This window comes from Artibeus jamaicensis, unplaced genomic scaffold (genome assembly GCF_021234435.1).
Source record: "Artibeus jamaicensis isolate MK-2021 breed Jamaican fruit bat unplaced genomic scaffold, CSHL_Jam_final contig_1410, whole genome shotgun sequence".
Classification (NCBI taxonomy): domain Eukaryota; kingdom Metazoa; phylum Chordata; class Mammalia; order Chiroptera; family Phyllostomidae; genus Artibeus; species Artibeus jamaicensis.
The window spans coordinates 1552214-1572116 of record NW_026521281.1 but is presented as its reverse complement, the minus strand read 5'-3'; the positions used below and the strand labels follow the sequence as shown (position 1 = coordinate 1572116).

The 19903-nt window shown below is 44.4% G+C and overlaps 1 pseudogene; it reads right to left on the bottom strand.

Annotated features, from left to right (window-relative positions):
* Nucleotides 1-10470: 10470 nt before the first annotated feature.
* On the bottom strand, nucleotides 10471-19198 carry LOC119055481 (cell division cycle 7-related protein kinase-like; annotated as a pseudogene).
* Between the last annotated feature and the right edge of the window lie 705 nt (nucleotides 19199-19903).

The following is a 19903-nucleotide window of genomic DNA, read 5'->3' as shown; positions in this document are numbered from 1 at the left end:
AAAATATATTTGAAACTCCCAAACTGCTCTCCATAGTGGCAATAATATTTTGTATTCACATGAGTGATATGAGAGTTTCTCTTGTTTTGTATTCTCACTAGCACTTAGTATTGTGAGCTGCATTTTACTTTGGTTTTGTTTTTCTAAGACATTTTAATAGATGTATACTGTATCTTATAATTTTAATGTGCATTTCTAAAATGATTTTAAAATGACATATTCCAGAATGTGCACTTAGGAAGAATGTATATTCTAAAAAAGGATCCAGTATGGTATCAGAGTATGTGGAAGCTACATTAATCTCCTCTTAGTGCCAAACCACAATTACAACAAAATTATAAATCAATCAACCAGAATAACCGACTGAAGACTAGCTGAACAGAACTTGCATAACCATGGATCCACAGAAGAAGCCACATAAAGACTACTAGGAAGGGCAGAGATGCAAAAATGGCTGGCTCCACACACCCACAAGTGGTGGCTGAAAATACAACGGTCCCCCTGAAAAGAAGGGGGTCTCAACCCCAAACTGGGATGTCTGGCACAGAGCACCAGAGCCAGGAAGAGGAGACCACATAATATCTGATTATGAACATAAGTAGGGATTCTCTCTGTCAGGGAGAAACAAGACTCTGCTAGAAACTAAGGCATCCTCTTAAAGGGTCAGTGCAAAAACTCTTCTTATCAACAACTCACCTGGGGTTCTAGCATGTGGAAAATGAGTCAGAGATCATTGAGGCTATACAGAGAAAAACTGGGCTTTGTGGCCTTGAGGCAAGAACTGGAGGGTCAGCCAATAAGGTCCCTATGCTTAATTTCTACCACACATTGACAACATACACCATCTTCCCTGGGTCAAGTACCACCCTGAAGGAGTGCACTACCGCTGACCTTTTGCCTCCTGGTCACCTTGCCCTGGAAAGCTCACACCCTGCAAAAAAATTCAGCTGGCTGCACCCATATGGGGCCCACCGTGTATTCTTTCTTGGAGAGCATTTGAAGAGATCCTGGAGGCCTCAGGAATTGTCAGAGACTTGGGAAGAGACTGAGTTGTGTGGCTCTGGAGGAAGGGCCATTCATCCCCATCCTGTGTAACTCAACAGTGCCACACAAACAGGAGACCTACTAGCCTCCTCTTTTTGACTCTAGGTGACCCCAACTTGCTGAGCTCCTGCCCTGCAGAAAAGTCTGCTGGCTGTACCCTGTTTAGGCCTGTGGCATGATCTTTCTTAGAAAGCACTTCAGGAGATCTATGCAGTCTCAGGGATTATTGGAGACTGCTGTAGGAAAGACTGAGTTATTTGACACTGGAGCAGCGGCCATTTCACTCCCCTAAACACTTAACTAACACCTTTTCCCACAGGAGATTCACTATCCCTGCCCTTGTGAATACCAGTGGCCCTGTGCTGTTGAGCTCATGCCTTCTGGAGAGGATTGCAGGCTGCAACCAGTCTGGGCCCACTGTAAAGAACTGTTCTGAAAGGGTCTCAAGGAAAAACAGGCAGCCTTAGAGGATGGCAGAGCAGCTGATAGGCAGAGACAGATCTTGGGGTGCCTTCAGCCTATTTTTGACCTGACTCCAGGTTTGGAGCTAGTGAAAGCAACCTTTGTACACAGCTGGACATGTTCCACATGCACTCAGACACAATAAAGGCCGCCATAAACTGCAGATTGCTTGGTAGCTCCAGACAGGTAGCCCAAGTCTGGTTACAGGCTGCATCTGACACTGACCTGCACCAGAGTCCCTCCCAAGAAGCACCAGAACCAGTACAAAAATTGTTAAAGGGACTTCTATAAGAAGAAGAGAGAAACATTACAGACTTCTGGCCAAAATGGAGGTGTAGGTAGATACACTTTGCCTCCTCAGACAACCAAAAGAAGGATAACAAATTTCAAAACAAAAAATAACCAGAACTGACAGAAAATTGAACTGTATGGAAGCCTGACAACCAAGGAGTTAAAGAAGAAATATTTATTCAGACTAGTAGGAGGGGAGGAGATGGGAAGCTGGGGTGGTGAGGACTTGCGGCAAGATAGTAGCTGGTGGACCAGGCCTGCAAAGTAGAGGATGGCAGACCGGGCTGTCCCACATCTGTGTGTGGATAAATGGGAAGGAACAACTGGGAAGTGAGACAGACTGGGAAACCCAGGGTTCCAGCATGGGGAAACAAAGTCTCAAAACCTCTGTGTGTAAGAACCTCGAGGGGTTGTGGTCAAGGAAGGAACTCCCAACTTCACAGGAGAGTTCATTGCAAAATACCACAGGGTCCTAGAACATACATAGGACCACCCACCCAGGAATCAGCACCAAAAGGGACCAATTTGCTTGTGGATAGAGGAGAAAGTAACAGAAAGCCAGAGGAGAACAGAGCAAGCCACATTGTTCCCTCTTGGACTCTGCCCCCACATACAACTCCAAAACACAGCAACGAGCATTTGCCCTGCCATGGTGAATACCTAAGGCTATGAACCTTACTATGTAATAGGCACACTGGGACAAAAAAAATATGGCCCAGATAAAACAACAGATCAAAGCTCCAAAAATAGAACTAAGCAATGAAGAGATAATCAACCTATCAGATGCAGAGTTCAAAACTGGTAATCATCATGCTCACCGAAATGGTACAGTATGGTCACAAAATAGAGGAAGAAGAGAAGTCTATGAAAAGTGAAATGAAGAAAAATATACAGGGGACCAACAGTGAAGGGAAGGAAACAGGGCCTCAAATCAACAACTTGGAACAGAAGGAAGAAATAAACACTCAAACAAAATAGAACAAAGAAGCAAGAATTCAAAAAATAAGGAGAGGCTTAGGAGCTCCCAGGACAACTTTAAACGTTCCAACATCTCGATAAAAAGGGTGCCAGAAGGAGAAGAGGAAGAGCAAGAAATGGAAAACTTATCTGAAAACATAATGAAGGAGAAGTTCCCTAATCTGGCAAAGGAAGTAGACTTCCAGAAAGTCCAGGAAGCTCAGAGAGTCCCAAAGAAGGTGGACCCAAGGAAGTACACACCAAGACACATCATAATTACAATACCCAAAATTATAGAGAAGAAGACAATCTTAAAAGCAGCAAGACCCTGGCTGGTGTGGCTCGGTGGATTGAGCACGGGCCTGCGAACCACACGATCGCGGTTCGATTCCCAGTCAGGGCACATGCCTGGGTTGCAGGCCGGTTCCCTGCAGGCCAGTTCCCAGCAGGGGACGCACAAGAGGCAACCATACATTGATGTTTCTCTCCCTCTCTCCTTCCCCCCCTTCCCCTCTAAAGATAAATAAATAATAAAATATTTTTTTTAAAAAGCAGCAAGAGAAAAGGAGACAATTATCTACAGAGGAGTCCGCTATCAGCTGAAAGAAGTAAGACTAGGAGTGAGACAGTCAGCTGATTTCTCAAAAGAAATCTTGCAGGCAAAAATGGGCAGAAAAGAAATATTCAAACTTGTGAAAGGGAAGGGCCTACATCCAAGATCACTATATCCAGCAAAGCTATCATTTAGAATTGAAGGGCAGATAAACTGCTCCCCAGATAAGGTCAAGTTAAAAAAGTTCATCATCACCAAGCCCTTATTATTTGACATTTTAAGGGGACTTATCTAAGAACAAGAAGATGGTCAAAATTATGAACAGTAAAATAACAACAAACTCACAACTATCAACAACTGAACCTAAAACAAAACAAACAACTAGACAGGAACATAATAATAGAAATGGAGATCACATGGAGGGTTTCAGTGAGGAATGGGAGGGGGAGAATGGGGGAAAAGGTACAGAAAATAAGAAGCATAAATAGTAGGTACAAAATAGACAAGGAGAGGTTAAGAATACTATAGGAAAGGGAGAAGCCAAAGACCTTATATGTACATCCCATGGACATGAATTAAGGGGGGGGGGAATGCTGGTGGGCAGTGGGGTGTAGAGCAGAAGGGAATAAAAGTGAGAAAAACATGGCACAACTATAATAGCATAATCAATAAAATGTTCTAAAAAAGAAAAATTATAAAGAGTAACAGTAATAGACATGCACCTGTCAATAAACACTTTAAAAGTAAATGGATTGCCCAGCACAGCATCCCTGCATCAGATGGTGGAAGGGCTGGAGGCTCACTCACGGCATCCAGTTAGGGTCGAGCAGATCTGAGTTACCACTCACCAAGATTAGAAATCCCATCGATCCACTACCCTGCCTCCAGGGCGGCCTCAGTGGTGGAGAACTGCATGAACTACCAGCAGGGGACCCCCGACAAGGTGTTTCAGATGCAGACAGTCCAACAAGCCAACATGGAGGATATTCCAGGACTAGGACAAAAGTTTGCTGTAAGTTATATTATCACCAAGCCCTTATTATATGAAAATTTAGAGGGACTCATCTAAGAAAAAAAAAGATTATCAAAATTATGAACAGTAAAATCAAACAAACAACTATTAATAACTAAACCTATAAAAAACAAGAAAAATACCTCTGGGACAAATTTAAACCTTCCAATATCTGAATCATAGGGGTGCCAGAAGGAGAAGAGGAAGAGAAAGAAATTGAAATCTTGTTTGAAAACATAATAAAGGAGAACTCCCCTAATCTGGCAAAGGAAATAGACTTCCAGGAAGACCAGGAAGCTCAGAGAGTCCCAAGGAAGTTGGACCCAAGGAAGCGCACACCAAAGTACATCATAATTACATTACCCAAGATGAAAGATAAGAAGAGAATATGAAAATCAGCAAGAGAAAATGAGACAGTTATGTACAAATGAGTTCCCATAAGGCTATCTGCTGATTTCTCGAAGAAACCTTGCAGGCAAGAAGGGGCTGGAAAGAAGTATTCAGAGTCATGAAAGGCAAAGACCTACATCCAAGACTACTCTATCCAGCAAAGCTATCATTTAGAAGGGGAGAGCAGATAAAGTGCTTCCCAGATAAGGTCAAGTTAAAGGAGTTCATCATCACCAAGCCCTTAAGCTATGAAATGTTAAAGGGACTTATCTAAGAAAAAGAAGATAAAAAACAAGAACAGCAAAATGACAATAAACTTACAACTATCAACAACCAAACCTACAAAGACAAAAATGAACTAAGCAAACAACTAGAAAAGGAAGAAATTAACAGAAATGGAGATCACACGGAGGGTTATGAGTGGTGAGGGGGAGGGCAGAGAATGGGAGAAAAGGTACAGGGAATGAGAAGTATAAATTGTAGGTACAAAATAGACAGGGGGGAGTTTAAGAATAATATGGGAAATGGAGAAGCCAAAGAACTTATATGTATGACCCATGGACATGAACGAATGTGGGGGAATGATGGTGGGAGGGGGGTACAGAGCAGAGGGGAATAAAGGGGAGAACAAATATGGGTCAACTATAATAGCATAATGAATAAAGTATATTTTAAAAAACAATAGCCAACATTTGGAAATAGCCCATGTGCAATAGTAAATGAAAAAAGCTGTGGTATATTTACAAAATGAAATACTACTTGGCAATGAGAAAGAAGGAAATCTTACCTTTTGTGACAGCATGGATGGACCTAGAGATTATTATGCTAAATCAAATAAGCCAGGCATAGAAAGACAAATGCCATATGATCTCATTTATATGTGGAATCTAATGAACAAAATAAGCTGACGAACAAAATAGAAATAGAGATATAGATTCATGAAACAGACTGAAAGCTGTTAGAGGGGAGGGGGGGCTGGGAGACTAGGTGAAAGAAGATGAAGGAATTAACCAAAAAACATAAACACATAGCACATAGACACACAACAGTGTGGGGATAGCCAGAGGGAAATAAGATGGGGGCGAGGTGGAGGTGTAACAAAGGGTGGAAAATGGAGACAGAAAAAGACATTACTTGTGGTGGACACACAATACAGTGTTTTGAGTTATACACTTGAAACCTGTATGGTTTTACAAACCAGTATCATCCCAATAAATTCAAATAAGTAAATAAATGAATAAAAGTCTGTACACGGTGGGGGGGGAAACAATCAAAATAGAAATACCGTATTTTTCTGATTGTAAGACACACATTTTTACCACATTTTAAAAAATATTTTTTATTTATCTATTTTTAGAGAGAGGGGAAGGGAAGGAGAAAGAGTGGGAGAGAAACATCAATGTGTGTTTGCCTCTTACGTGGCCCCCACTGGGGACCTGGCCCGCAATCCAGGCATGTGCCCTAACTGGGAATCGAACTGGCCACCCTTTGCTTCACAGGCCCGCACTCAATCCACTGAGCTACACCAGCCAGGACCCACATTTTAAAAAAATATTTTATTTATTTATTTTTCGAGAGAGGGGAAGGGAAGGAGAAAGAGTGGGAGAGAAATATCAATGTATGGTTGCCTTTCATTTGTACCCTACTGGGAACTGGCCTGCAACCCAGGCATGTGCCCTGACTGGGAATCGAACTGCAATACTCTGGTTCACAGGCCCGCGCTCAATCTACTGAGCTATGCCAGCCAGGGCTTTTACCACATATTTTGCTTCAAAAAATTTTTTCCTATTTTTCTAAAACCTAGGTGCGTCTTATGGTGTGGACCCCAGATGCACCTAGGTTTTAGAGGAGAAATATAGGGGAAAATTTTTTGAAGCAAAAACTGTGGTTAAAAAAACCTGTGTCTTATAGTCCCCAAAATATGGTAAGCTCATTGATATAAAGAAAAGACTTGATTTTCAAAGGGGAAGAGTATGGGGGGCTGGTTTAATAATGTGGACATATTGAGAAATACAAATTGATAGTAACAGAACAGTAATAATGATATAGATCTCAGCATAGGAAATATAGCCAATAATATTATAATAACTATGTATGGGGTGAGTTGGGTACTTTTCTAAAAAATATATTTTATTCATTATGCTATTATAGTTGACCCATATTTGTTCTCCCCTTTATTCCCCTCTGCTCTGTACCCCCCTCCCACCATCATTCCCCCACATTCGTTCATGTCCATGGGTCATACATATAAGTTCTTTGGCTTCTCCATTTCCCATATTATTCTTAAACTCCCCCTGTCTATTTTGTACCTACAATTTATACTTCTCATTCCCTGTACCTTTTCTCCCATTCTCTGCCCTCCCCCTCACCACTCATAACCCTCCGTGTGATCTCCATTTCTGTTAATTTCTTCCTTTTCTAGTTGTTTGCTTAGTTCATTTTTGTCTTTGTAGGTTTGGTTGTTGATAGTTGTAAGTTTATTGTCATTTTGCTGTTCTTGTTTTTTATCTTCTTTTTCTTAGATAAGTCCCTTTAACATTTCATAGCTTAAGGGCTTGGTGATGATGAACTCCTTTAACTTGACCTTATCTGGGAAGCACTTTATCTGCTCTCCCCTTCTAAATGATAGCTTTGCTGGATAGAGTAGTCTTGGATGTAGGTCTTTGCCTTTCATGACTCTGAATACTTCTTTCCAGCCCCTTCTTGCCTGCAAGGTTTCTTCGAGAAATCAGCAGATAGCCTTATGGGAACTCATTTGTACATAACTGTCTCATTTTCTCTTGCTGATTTTCATATTCTCTTCTTATCTTTCATCTTGGGTAATGTAATTATGATGTACTTTGGTGTGCGCTTCCTTGGGTCCAACTTCCTTGGGACTCTCTGAGCTTCCTGGTCTTCCTGGAAGTCTATTTCCTTTTGCCAGATTAGGGGAGTTCTCCTTTATTATGTTTTCAAACAAGATTTCAATTTCTTTCTCTTCCTCTTCTCCTTCTGGCACCCCTATGATTCAGATATTGGAAGGTTTAAATTTGTCCCAGAGATATTTTTCTTGTTTGCTTTTTTTTTTTTTGTCTTGTTTCCTTATCCATTCAGTTATCCTGTCTTTCCATTCAGTTATCCTGTCTTTCCATTCAGTTATCCTGTCTTTTGTTTGGAGCATTTAAGCCATTTACATTTAAGGTGATTATTGACAGTTATATATATAGTGCCATTTTATTTTTAGACTTTGCTTTGCTTTTTTTCCCCCCTTTCTCTTTTCCTTCTTCTTTTTTTTTAAGATTTTATTTTTTATTTCTTTAGAGGGGAAGGGAAGGAGAGAGGGAGCGAAACATCAATGTTTGGTTGCCTTTCGTGTGTCCCCTGCTGGGAACTGGCCTGCAGGGGACCAGCCTGCAACCCAGACATGTGCCCTGACTGGGAATCGAACCGCGATCTTGTGGTTCGCAGGCCCGCACTCAATCCACTGAGCTACACCAGCCAGGGCCTCTTTTCCTTCTTCTTAAAGTAAGCCCTTTAACATTTGTGACATTATTGGTTTGGTGTTAACAAACTCCTTTATCTTTTTGTCTGGGAAGCTCCTTATTTCTCCTTCAATTTTAAATGACAGCCTTGCTAGGTAAAGTAGTCTTGGTTGTAGGTCCTTGTTTTTCATCACCGTGAATATTTCAGGGCACTCCCTTCTTGTCGGAAATGTTTCTGTTGAGAGAGCAGATGCCAGTGTAATTGGCGTTCGCTTGTAGATAATTACCTGCTTTTCTCTCACAGCTGTTATTGATTCTCTTTATTTTTTTAGCCTTGTCATTTTAATTATGACATGTCTCGGTGTAGGTCTTTGTGTCCAGGTTGTTTGGGACTCTCTAAGCTTCCTGGACTTGTGCGACTTTTTTCTTCAGCAGATTAAGGAAGTTTTCAGTTATCATTTCTTCAAATAGGTTCTCAATCCCTTGCTCATTCTCTTCTTCTGGTATTCCCATGATGCAGAATTGTTACCCTTCATGTTGATGTTTCTTAAGCTCTCCTCACTTTTTAAAATTCTGTTTTGTTTTTGCTGCTCTGCCTGATGATTTTATTCTACCTTGTCTTCCAAATCACTGGTTCAATCCTCTGCTTCATCTAACCTGCTGTTTATTCCTTCCAGTGTATTATTTATTTCAGATATTGTATTCTTTATTTCTGACTGATCCTTTTTTATGGTTTCTAGGTCTCTTTTCATGTTGTTGAGTATCCTTATAATCATTACTTTAAACTCTCTACCCCATAAATTGCTTACTTCCATGTCGTCTAGTTCTTCTTGTGAATTTTTTTGTTCTTTCATTTGGGGTATATTTCTTTGTCTTCGCATTTTGGCTGCCTCTTTGTATTTTATGCCTTAGATATTAAACTAATCAGTCATTAATATGATCAGGTGTTCATATAATCAATCTGTAATCAGCCGTCAGAATTAAGTACCACAGGGTGGGGCAGAGTAATTCCTGAGGGTGGGGTTATTGCTTCCCTTCAGGCCAATACCATTGAGAGAGGAGTGCTCTGGCTGAGAGAGGTGGCTCCTGTGGTGTGGGGGATGAATCAGCACAGGGATCCTAATGGCTATTCCCTCAGTTCTCATCCCAGAGCCTGCAACCCCAGACTCTCCTCAAACATCTCTAGTCCACTCTGCCTTCCCTTTATTGGCACCCAGGGTAAGTTACTGAAAATGTAATTTTGTGCTTTGGCCTTATAAAAGGCTCTCTGAGTCTCTAATCATCTCTCCTTGGCTGACAGTACTCCTGCTGCTTTTCACAGCTGAATGTTAGCTGGGTTCCTTTATGACTCTGATGCTGTAGGCTGGGGAGCCCTGCATGTGATTCAGACCCCACCCTTCTCAGAAGGAAACCCCCTGGCTGCTGAAATATCCTTCTGGCACTTTAGCTGTCATCCATGGGAGTCTAGTCAGCTCTATGGTCTCTCCTCTGTACTCCCTACCAGTCACATTGTACTGAAGTATTTTCTTCTGTCCATCTGTGGTTATAAGGCTTCTCTCCAGCTAGTGTTCAGTTGGTTATTCAAGATGATTTCTCCACAATTTAGTTGTAATTTAAAATTGGTCCAGGGAGGAGGTTCCTGTAGCTTTCAGTTACTCCTCTGCCATCTTGGATCTCCAATCCAGTTGGGTCCCTGAAATATCAGGGGGAGCAGTCTGCAAAGTACATGATTTGTCTAAGCACTGTACTGTATGTGTGAAACTAATATAGAATGATATTGCATGTAAAGTTTAATTAAAAAATAAAAACAAGAAGGAAAGCAAGAAAAACACGTGTTCAGCTATCATTTGGGATATTATTTTAGAGGTATAATTTATGTCAAACTTCTTGATATTGTTGTTCCAATAACCTATATCCTTACATATTTGTTAACTAATTGTTTCATTAGTTACTCAAAAAAAATGTTTAAAATCTCTGGTTTTATTGTAAATTTATATTTCTATCAATTTTTGTTTAATATATTTCAGAACTGTATAATGACTGCATTCAAATTCTAAATATTTTCCACTTGAATGTATTCCTTTATAATTATCAAATATTCTTTATATGTGGCAATATTTCTTAATTCAAAGTCTTTTTTGTCTGACAATAATATAAACACACTAGTTATCCTTCTAGTTTCAGCTTTTTTATGTCCTTATGTTTAAGGTCTATCTATTTTTACAAAAACATATAATTAAATGCTTTTTTGGTCACAAGGTAGTTTTATTTACTTGAAGCAAGTAAAAGAGACAGGAGATTCACCTCCAAAGCTCTGCTGTTATTCTTGAAGTTGGATTTAGATCTAGAATTTTATCAAGCAGGTCATAAGCTTCATCAGATGCCTTGTCCCAGCCTTCTAGATTGGTAGTATATGCATCAAAACAACCCCCACAGCCATTTCTGTTCCCTTTATATAATGGATTCCCAGAAGGTTGTGCTTGAGGTGTTTTTGTATGAGGTGAGAAGCTTTATGATCAGTCTTTTCTGAAAAGTTGGGTCATGAGAAGCAGGCTCTCATATATCACTTGTTAATTTGGGAGTGTTAGAATCTATACCACTGAGCATGTCACAAAGTCTTCTCAAGTATTGGTACTGAAACTTCTTTGCTATACCATACTGATTTGCCAAAGGTTTTAGCAGCCTGGCTAGTTTCTCTGGATACACAAGTTGTCATAATTTGAGCCAAAGACATTAAATCATTCCTTGCTTTATAAAATGGATATTATACATTAAGCAAAGTAAGAAATAATACACCTGTAAGCCACATGTTAATTGCTGTAGTTTGATTGGTGCACTTTGTAAAGACCTCTGAATCCTATTGTACCCACCCTAGGGGTAAACTGTTGCTGCCTTCAAAGGCAAATACTGCAAACTTTACCTGTTGCATAACAGTCACATAGGTCAGGCTAGCAGGGCAAGGACTGGTAGTTTTCTTCATCACACCACTATTCATACTTTTTGTAGAAACTGCCTTCCATTTTGTTGCTAACTTTCTAGATAATACTATACATCCACAGGCTTTCACTGCCTCACAAGTTTCACACAGGGCTGTCATGTGAAATGGAACTGTATACAGTATATTGAAATTTCTTCCTCTGAAAACAGCACCAGGAAGACCTGCAGATCCATCCTTTCCACCTTTGCCTTGTTTAATCTGAATTTGTGTATTTCTGCAGGGACTTTTAACAGAAATTTTTGTGGTAGGCTGGTGATCCAGCTCCTTAGGTGCTGCTTGGCCACAGTTCTATCACTTTTCATACTTTCCATGAAGTGAGCTCTACTTATATTTAATATGATAAAGACATGGTTTATTTTAAGTAATCCTTCTCTGTCTTATTTTGGTTAATTGGAATGGTATGGTTCCACTTTATATTGCTAATTAGAATTTTAGTTATATAATGTATTATTGTTGTTCTCTTTACCCAATATATTACAATATGCATTCTTGCCTTATTATACTCTACCTTAACTTAGTAGTTTAATCACTTCCCAGAGAATGAAAGAACCATAAAACCATAGCTCATTTACGTCCTTTATGCACTTTACACTATTGCTTTAATATCTTTTCTTGTACATGCTATAAAAATAGTGTTGCAATAGTCAGTGTTCTTTTATATTTACATACATACATATTTTTTCAAGAAAACTTCACTCTTCCCTATAATTCTCTTTATCCAAATTGGCTCATTTTATTTTACCTTAAAGAACATTCTTTGATATATTACATAGTTTGAGGAAATTAAATTCTGTCAGTACTTGTCTAAAAACATCATTGTTTTTGAAGCACATTTTTCTTGGGTACAAAACAATACCTTGGGTTATTTTATTTCCTACCTACTTAAAAAAAACCCATTCCAGCCCTGGCCAGTGTGTCTCAATTGGTTGGAGCAAAGTCCCACACACCAAAAGGTTGGGGGTTCGACTCCTCACTAGGACAAATACCTAGGTTGCGGGTTCCATCCCCACTTGGGGTATATATAGAAGGCAACCAATCAATGTTTCTCTCTCACATCAATGTTTCTCTCTATCTCCCCTTCCCCTCTCTCTAAAACATCTATAAACATATTTTTGAAAAGTAATTCCATTGCCTCTAGTTTCCATAGTTTCTTTTCAAAGTTCATTTATAAGATGTATTGTTGATCCCTAAAAGATAACACTTCTTCCTCATAATGCTCTTGATACATTTTCTTTCCATTTTTTCAACAGTTTACAAAAAGTGTACTTAACTGTAATTCTTGTTGTTTTCCCTAATTGGTCATGTCTCAGCTATTAGAATATATTTCATCATTTGTCTTTCTGCCACGTTTCTAACATTTTAATATATTATTTTCATTATTTTAGGTATCTTCCTCAGGTAAGAACCTTTCTAGAGATGTGTTTTTCAATTCACTCAAAATGTCTTCTAAAATTGAAAATATATAATAACTGAAATTAAGTATTTACTATATCAATTTAACAGTACACTGTACGAAGGAAACAACAATAGTATGGGTCAGAGGCTTAAAATCATTCTCAACATAAGATACTTAGGCTTAAATATTTGGAGCTTTCTGAGGTTAAAGGAACCTAACTTTACAGAGTTTTAATGTCCAATAACTTTTTGAGGACTCTAACTTAGGCCCAGGCGGATAAAATCCAAGGGGGAGGGATGATAGGGTCTATGGCCCCAGGAAACCAATGTTTCAGCAATCTCTGCTTGCTAAGATTAAAAAAAAAGAGGTAGGGAAGGTCCCGGGTTTCTCATTACCTGCTTCATCTTGGTACCAAACATGGAGCCGCTCACGTCAATAACGAACACCACGTTTTTCTCAACAGGTGGAAGGCCTCTGGGGGCAAAGAATGAATAAAATAGCCGTCGTAAATCTGGACAAAAGAAATGAAACCACAAGAACTGTGAAAGCTGGTCTAAACCAGGTCCCCTCTTATTCTCCCACACAACAAACGGCTCTTTTCCTTCCTAGGCCTTATCACTGTTTCTAGTTAGATTGTTTCTTCCATGTCCGTCTCCTCCACCAGAACTGTGTCTCTTCTGTTCAGACTGTCAGTCTAGGACCTGCCCCAGAGCTGTGGAGACTGGCTTGGGGCCCAAGGCTCCAAGGAGCAGGATCTCTGTAATATGTGAGTTCCTGTCCATGAGAGCTGGGCTCACACAGTCCAGGGGCCCCTAGGGACATTTTGCCTGGGCTCCAGGAACTGTAACTATTGTTTTAACCTCCCTCTATAGAGTGAGCCTGGGGCCCAGCTCCATTGCTGCCAGGGGCTGGGAATTTGCAGGGCCTCCCTCTCCTCTTCAAACCTCCTTTCTGCTGTTGCTGGGCAGACCAGGGAGGGGAGGAGGGAGCAGAGGCTGAGGGAGCTGTTTGTTCAGAGGGGATTGGTTAGACCAGGTGCAGATGCCTAAGGCTGTGGGGGATGTGATTGGCTGCTGCCCCCTCCTCCTCCTGCGTGTTCCCTCTGCTGAGCCTGGGGGCTGGGGCTGCTGAGGGAAGGAGAGGGGGAGCTGGGAGGGCCCCCAGGACCAGTGTCAGCTCAGCCTGCAGCTGCATGGGCTTGCTGAGGGTCTGAGCTGCCCAGTAGACTCAAGCTGGCTCTGCCCTGGAACAAACAGCTTCTTGCCCTCTCTGCCACTCAGGCACTCTCTCATCACCAGGCTGGACACACTATCTCCTGCTCTCACCGGGGATCTCAGAGGACTCTGGAGGCCATCTGGGTCCCCCTCCAGCCCAGCCTTTGAATGAGTTGGCAAGGGCCTGTGCGGACTCTGTCTCTACTTTCTCCTGGCACTCTACAGCAGTTGCCAAAGGCCTGGGTCCACCACCCCGCAACTGCCCAGGCCAGAGGCAGAGGCCAGCAGTCCTTCTCCTCTGTTCCTCCCCTACCCGGGTGAGTGGGAGCCTCCAGGAAAATCACATCCCTGCCTCTCTGTGGGCCCAGGCTCGCCAGTGGCCCCACACCTCCCATCCTGTAGGTAGGAGGCATGACCCATGTCCCCACCCTCTCACACTGGCCTCAGCTGTCATGCCCTCCTACTCTCAGAAGTGTCTCCTTCCCTTCCTCTTGAGGACAATGAAGGCCACCAGGCCATGTTCCTTGGTCTGGCCACCCTACCCTTGCTCAGGTCCCGTACCTCTTCTCTCTGCTGAAAGACGAAAGGGCCCCGTGTACCCCTAGCCTCCAGCACCTTCTCCACCAGTCGGGCCCTGCCCTCCAGCCCAGCCCACAAACCACACAAGGTCTTCTTTAGAATATAAGCATGGGGTGTCTTTTCCAACCACTAAGACAAAGCCCATTGATCCCAATACCACCCGAACTTCAAGCCAGCTTCTCTCCTCCCTGTAGCATGCCATGGTGATGAGGTTGGCACCTTCAAGGCCCTTCTAATCTCCACTCCTCTTTCCACAACAGACTGCGTCCCACCTCCACCACACAGTGACCCTTTCCTCCCTGAAGGCAACAATGACTAGTCGGTTTGCAAACTCAGTGGGTCTGTTTCAGTTCTCATGGAACTGCACCACCCTGACGCATTTCACAATGGACTATTACTTCTGCTTTCTTCACGAACCTTTGCCCCTGCGATTGGGAGATGGTAAACTCTCCTTATTTTCTACCACCTCTCTGGTCCATCTCCTTGAGTCTGTTTCTTGGCCTTCATTTCCCCCCCTCCCCCTGTCCCTGAAGCAGTGCTTCCTGATAGTTTGGAATCATGGCATGCAAGAAAATGATTATGTTTGTGTAGCACAATGGAGAGACGTGGTGGGAATTTAGAGCTCTGAGCAGGCTGTGAGCAGTTGGTGGGGCTGGATACCCCGAGGGCTGCAGTCAATAGCTCCTCGAGTGGGAATCTCAGGCCTCAGCAACTGCCCTCCTAGATCTGCTCTTCTGGCCCTATGCCTCTTCCCCGAGTCCTCTGGCCAGCTCTCTTGGCTTCAGCTGCCGAATCTCCACTGGCAACTTCACATCTCTTTCTCCAGTCCAATGTTTTCCACTCTTCCTGTGTAACAAATGCATATGCGCTCACCACTGGACCTGTTCCCTTAGATGTCTGAGGCGGCTTCCAATGGATCCTGCCCAGGCAATAAATTCGTTTTCCACTCCCCATCCCGCCCTTGTGTGCCTTTGTCACAAGGAACCGCTATCCACGTGGTCACTCCACATACAAACCCGAGTGTCACTCCTGAATGCTCCCGTGCCCCTCCTTCCCACATTCCACCAGCCGCCCACTCCTCCTGCTTTGACCTGCTGGATATCTGAGGTCCACCCCTCCTCTCCAACCCAAACTCACAGAGTCCAAATTCAGGACTTCTCTCTCCCCTGCGTCCCTGCTTCTGTTGCGGCCCCTTCCACTCATACACCTTTGCAGCTCCTGCTCGATGTGGCCTTTCTAAACACAAACTTGTCATGTCATCCCCTCTCTTGGCTCCCTCGTCCCCTTAAGACAAATAGCACAGTCTTGTCATGAGCCTGCAGCACTCACAGCCTTCGGTCTCACCTCTTACCCTTTCTTGGGCCTGAAATCAGGGCTTCAGAAACTCTGACCCACTTGTACTTTCCTACACGCCCCTGGATATCTTCAGCCTCCCTTCTTTGTGTCATGCCGCCCTCAGTTTGCTAGAATGCCTTTGCTCTCTCACAGCCCCACCTGGACTTCCTGCAGGGCACCTTCCTGGGCCACCTTCCCCCCTCACCATGGCTTCCATCATAACTCGTGTTGTCACTGAAGGAGCACTTCTCATCTTGTGTCAGTAATGTATCTCTGTGTTTCACCTGGAGACAGTGAATAGGACCTGCGTGTGACTCACTGCAGGTTTCTGGCACCAGCTGGCAGTGGGCGTAACACACACTAGCTTCCCAGGCAGTCCTGACTGACTGAATGAAGGGGTGCATGTGCTGGCCTTTGAAGAATGGGTATCCTGGAGTCGGAAAGGTAGGTGTTCCCCTCACCTGCCCCGGGGGTTCTAGGTGGGGGGATGCAGCAGTCAAGACATACAGTCAGTGGGAGTCTGGGTCATGTTAGTTAATGCCTACAATGCCACCTGTTCTCCCTGCTTCTCCACTCCAGGCAGTAGTGAAAGAGGTAAAAATTTAAGAAGCACATCAATACCTTGACACATGCCCCACAGAACAAACACTAGGTCAAGGCCCCTGCTGCCACCTACTGGCAGGGTACCCTCAGCTCCTATTCTGAGAGGGCAAATTGCTTTTATTTCCCCTACACGGCAGGTTGCAAATGCCAAGCCCTGTGCCTCTGCACATGCTTTCTCCTCTCTCTGCATGGAATCCCCACCAAGCTACCTGCCCAGGTGGAGGCAGACTCTACTCATTTTTCCCATGTTAATTGGAAGGCCGGCCCCTCTAGGAAGGCCTAAATAAAAACCCTCCTCGGCGATGTCCGCACATCACCCATTCCAGATTTACACACACACACACTTGGGACGTTTTATGACTGTTGAGGCTCTATGTGCTTGGCCCCTCAGGGCCACGACTTTGTGGAGGGAGAAGGGGGTTCTGTGTCCAGCTCTTCTCTAGTTCTCAGAGTCAGTGGGGACAGGACTGAGCTCGAGTAGGTCTGCTGGGTGGAAATGTGCCCACATGTGAATGAATGAGTGAATAAGCACCTGAGGAGAGGAATAACCAACGCACTGTATTAGAGAGAAGAGAGAAGAATTGTGGGTGGGGTGTGGTCATGAGGGAGATGGCATTTGAGCCAGGGTTTTAAGGACAAGGAGGAGACTGACCCGTGGGGAAAGGAAGGAGAAGATGTGCACGGGACAGCTGATAGTATGGGCGAGGGCTCACACAGAGATGAATGGCAGGTTCCGGCGTTTGGGGAGAAAGGTGTGTGGTATGATGCGGGGTGGCAGCCGGATGGGAGGGTCACTGTGTGCTGGAGGCAGTGAGAGGTGTGGCAGAAAAGGCTGGCTTGCGCCAGACATCTCAGGCTGCTGTGCCCTGGTTCCCATTAAGCCAAGGGTCTTGGATCAGTGCTCTACTCCTTGGTAGTGTAAGACTCCTGCTTGTCTATCATGAGCGTGGGAGCTCAGATTTTAAGAAGTGCTTGTTTAGGCAGATGGCTCCAATGGGGCAAAAAGAGTTCTTGAAATGTGGAGGTAGGAAAAAAGTGCGAGAGAAGATCAGAGTGTCAGAGCTGCAGAAAGTGTGAGAGGCCATGGGTGTGAGAGACCTATGACTGGCCAGTAGTTTGCCTTCCAAGAGGACTGGTGAAGAGTGGGCTATGGCTGGACTCCACTAGGAATGGATTCATTTGGAGCTGGATTCAATTTTGACAGTTCCAGGTCCCCAACCCTTTGGGGGAACACAAGTGCCTCCCCACGTGTGAAGTCATGAGTCACCACACATCTGGTCGGTGTGCACTAGGCCTCACTGATCCCCAGGGAAAAGGAATTGAGCAGCTTGGCGGGTAGATTGTTGCCCCAACCCGTGTGGCTACAGAGCTCATGCCCTTTGCATTCCCCCGGCCGCCTCACCTGCACATCTCCAATGATGTCCTCCATGACGACATCGTACTGGACCACAAAGTCGGCCATGATCCCCGAGCTGGAGAAGGCAGACTGGTCTTGCAGTGTTGGGCAGAAGGTGACTCGGACACAGGTCTCTCCCCTCTCGATTCTGGTCGATGGGGGCAAGTCAGCCTCCCCTGTATTGGCAGGAAGGGTTGGGGTGGGATGGTATGGCGGGCTCACTAGCAGAAAGCCAAGCAAGGGGACATCAAAATGAGCAATGTCTAGGGAGGTTGAGAAGTAACCTCAGCACCACCTACTGCTCCTCTTGCCTGCAATGTCCTTGCACCTGCCCCAGTGCCGTGCTCCTTCCTCTCCAAATCCTGAAACCAACTCTGCCTGCTCTGCCTCTTCCAGCAAGCCCACCCAGTCTGGCAAACCCAGCCCTCCCTTCAGCTCCCAGGCTCTGGCAGTCTGACCCTCCTGCACAACTATGTCCTGGCTCCCTTGCCATCCATCCTGATGCCCAGGGCCATGTCTCCAGGTGGAACAGCAGCCTGGCTTTCCTGCCAGGGAGGCCTTGTGTTGTGTGTCATGGAGAGAGCCAGACACACAGACAGGATCTAGGTTTCCTCTTGTGCCCCTTCCTGCTGTGGGGAGTTGCAGTCTGTCCAGGTGCTCCTGTGGGATAGAATTTCATGTGTTTTCTTCCCCCTGTGCCTCTGACTGTCAGAATCATGTGTGTGAAAATTCCTTTTAGTGCCTCATGAAAACACAGATGAATTTCTGGCCCCGGATGTTTGTTGAGCTGGCCATAAGATCAACCCCTCTGGAATTTCAGTGCAAGACAAATGTCTGTTTAAACATGCCTCTGTGCCTCCTCTTTCCCCCCAGAAAATGGAAACTTGGGAAGTCTGCCATCCCCACCCCTTTCTGCTACAGCTGTCAGGAAGCTTAGGGGCAAACTGAGGCCCCATACTCTCTGAGGAGCCTGCTTACATACATTCCCTTGACTTCCTTCCTTTCAGAGGTCTTTGTTCTGTTTTTATCCCCACAGGATTGGCTCTACCCTCTGTTTTAACCTTTAAGGAGCGGGGGGGAGGGAGCTGCCATTTTTAGCTTAGGGTGTAAGAGTGCATCCTCCAAGGACTGGGGCTGCCTGTGAGGCCCCGGAAAATTATTTACATTCGCTAAGCCTCAGTCTCCCCATCTGCGGTACAGGAACAGAAGGAGCTCCTGTTGCATAGACAGCCTTTGTGGGGATTAAATGCAACTCCATGTAAAGCATCTGGCACCATACTTGGCTCGTAGGAATTGCTCAATGATTCTGAAGATCACAGTTGTCATCAATTCTTCATACTCTGCACCAGTGATTTGCAAGGAGGAATTTTCTCAAATTCTCACCATGGTCCTGGGCCACAGATGGCATGTCCTCATTGCACAGATGGGAAAAGTGAGGCAGACCATCTGAGTGATTTGCCTGCACCCCCACCATAGAGGGAAGGTCAACACTGGGACTAGAACCCATGTCCGTATGTCTGTCTCTCCTCTGCAAGTACCACACTGTCACTCTGGGTTACCAGGGTCAGATTAGGCAGGAACTTTAAGCTCAACAGCTTGGTGAGGGTGGCTTCATGACCTGGGTGATTTCTCTGTGCTTGTCCACTCATGTCTCAGAGGAGGTGGGTAGGCCAGGTGAGTGGTTCTCTGACCTGGTCAGACCTCACGTTCATCTGCACACTGCTCATATACAGGTCCTAGGGCCACTCCCTGACCTACCGAGGTGGACTCCAGAGGGTAGGGCCCAGGGATCTGTATTTCTTACACAGTGATTCTGATGTAGCCAGTCTGGCCTTCCAACTCCTCTAGTTGGAATCTGAGCAAGGCTGGCAGCCAGGACATCTCCCAGTCTCACGGTGCTCGAGAAGACATCCTCCAGGACATCCTGCCCTGTATACTGTCCTCCCACTGCCCTTCCATTCTGGGGGGGATTCCAGAGGGGGGCCAGACTGGGCCAGTGTGGCTTCCACAACACTTAGCAGAATAAATAGGGAAAGTTTCACAGAGCAACTCAGTCTGTCATCCCTCATTCGCACTAATTTACTGATTCATTCATGCAGTTACTTATATTATTGTACATTCACCCACTCTTCTCTTTACTCACTCACTTCCTTTTACACTCACATTCACTCTCCGTGTCAATCAGAATGCTCCCCAAAACAGATGGCACACT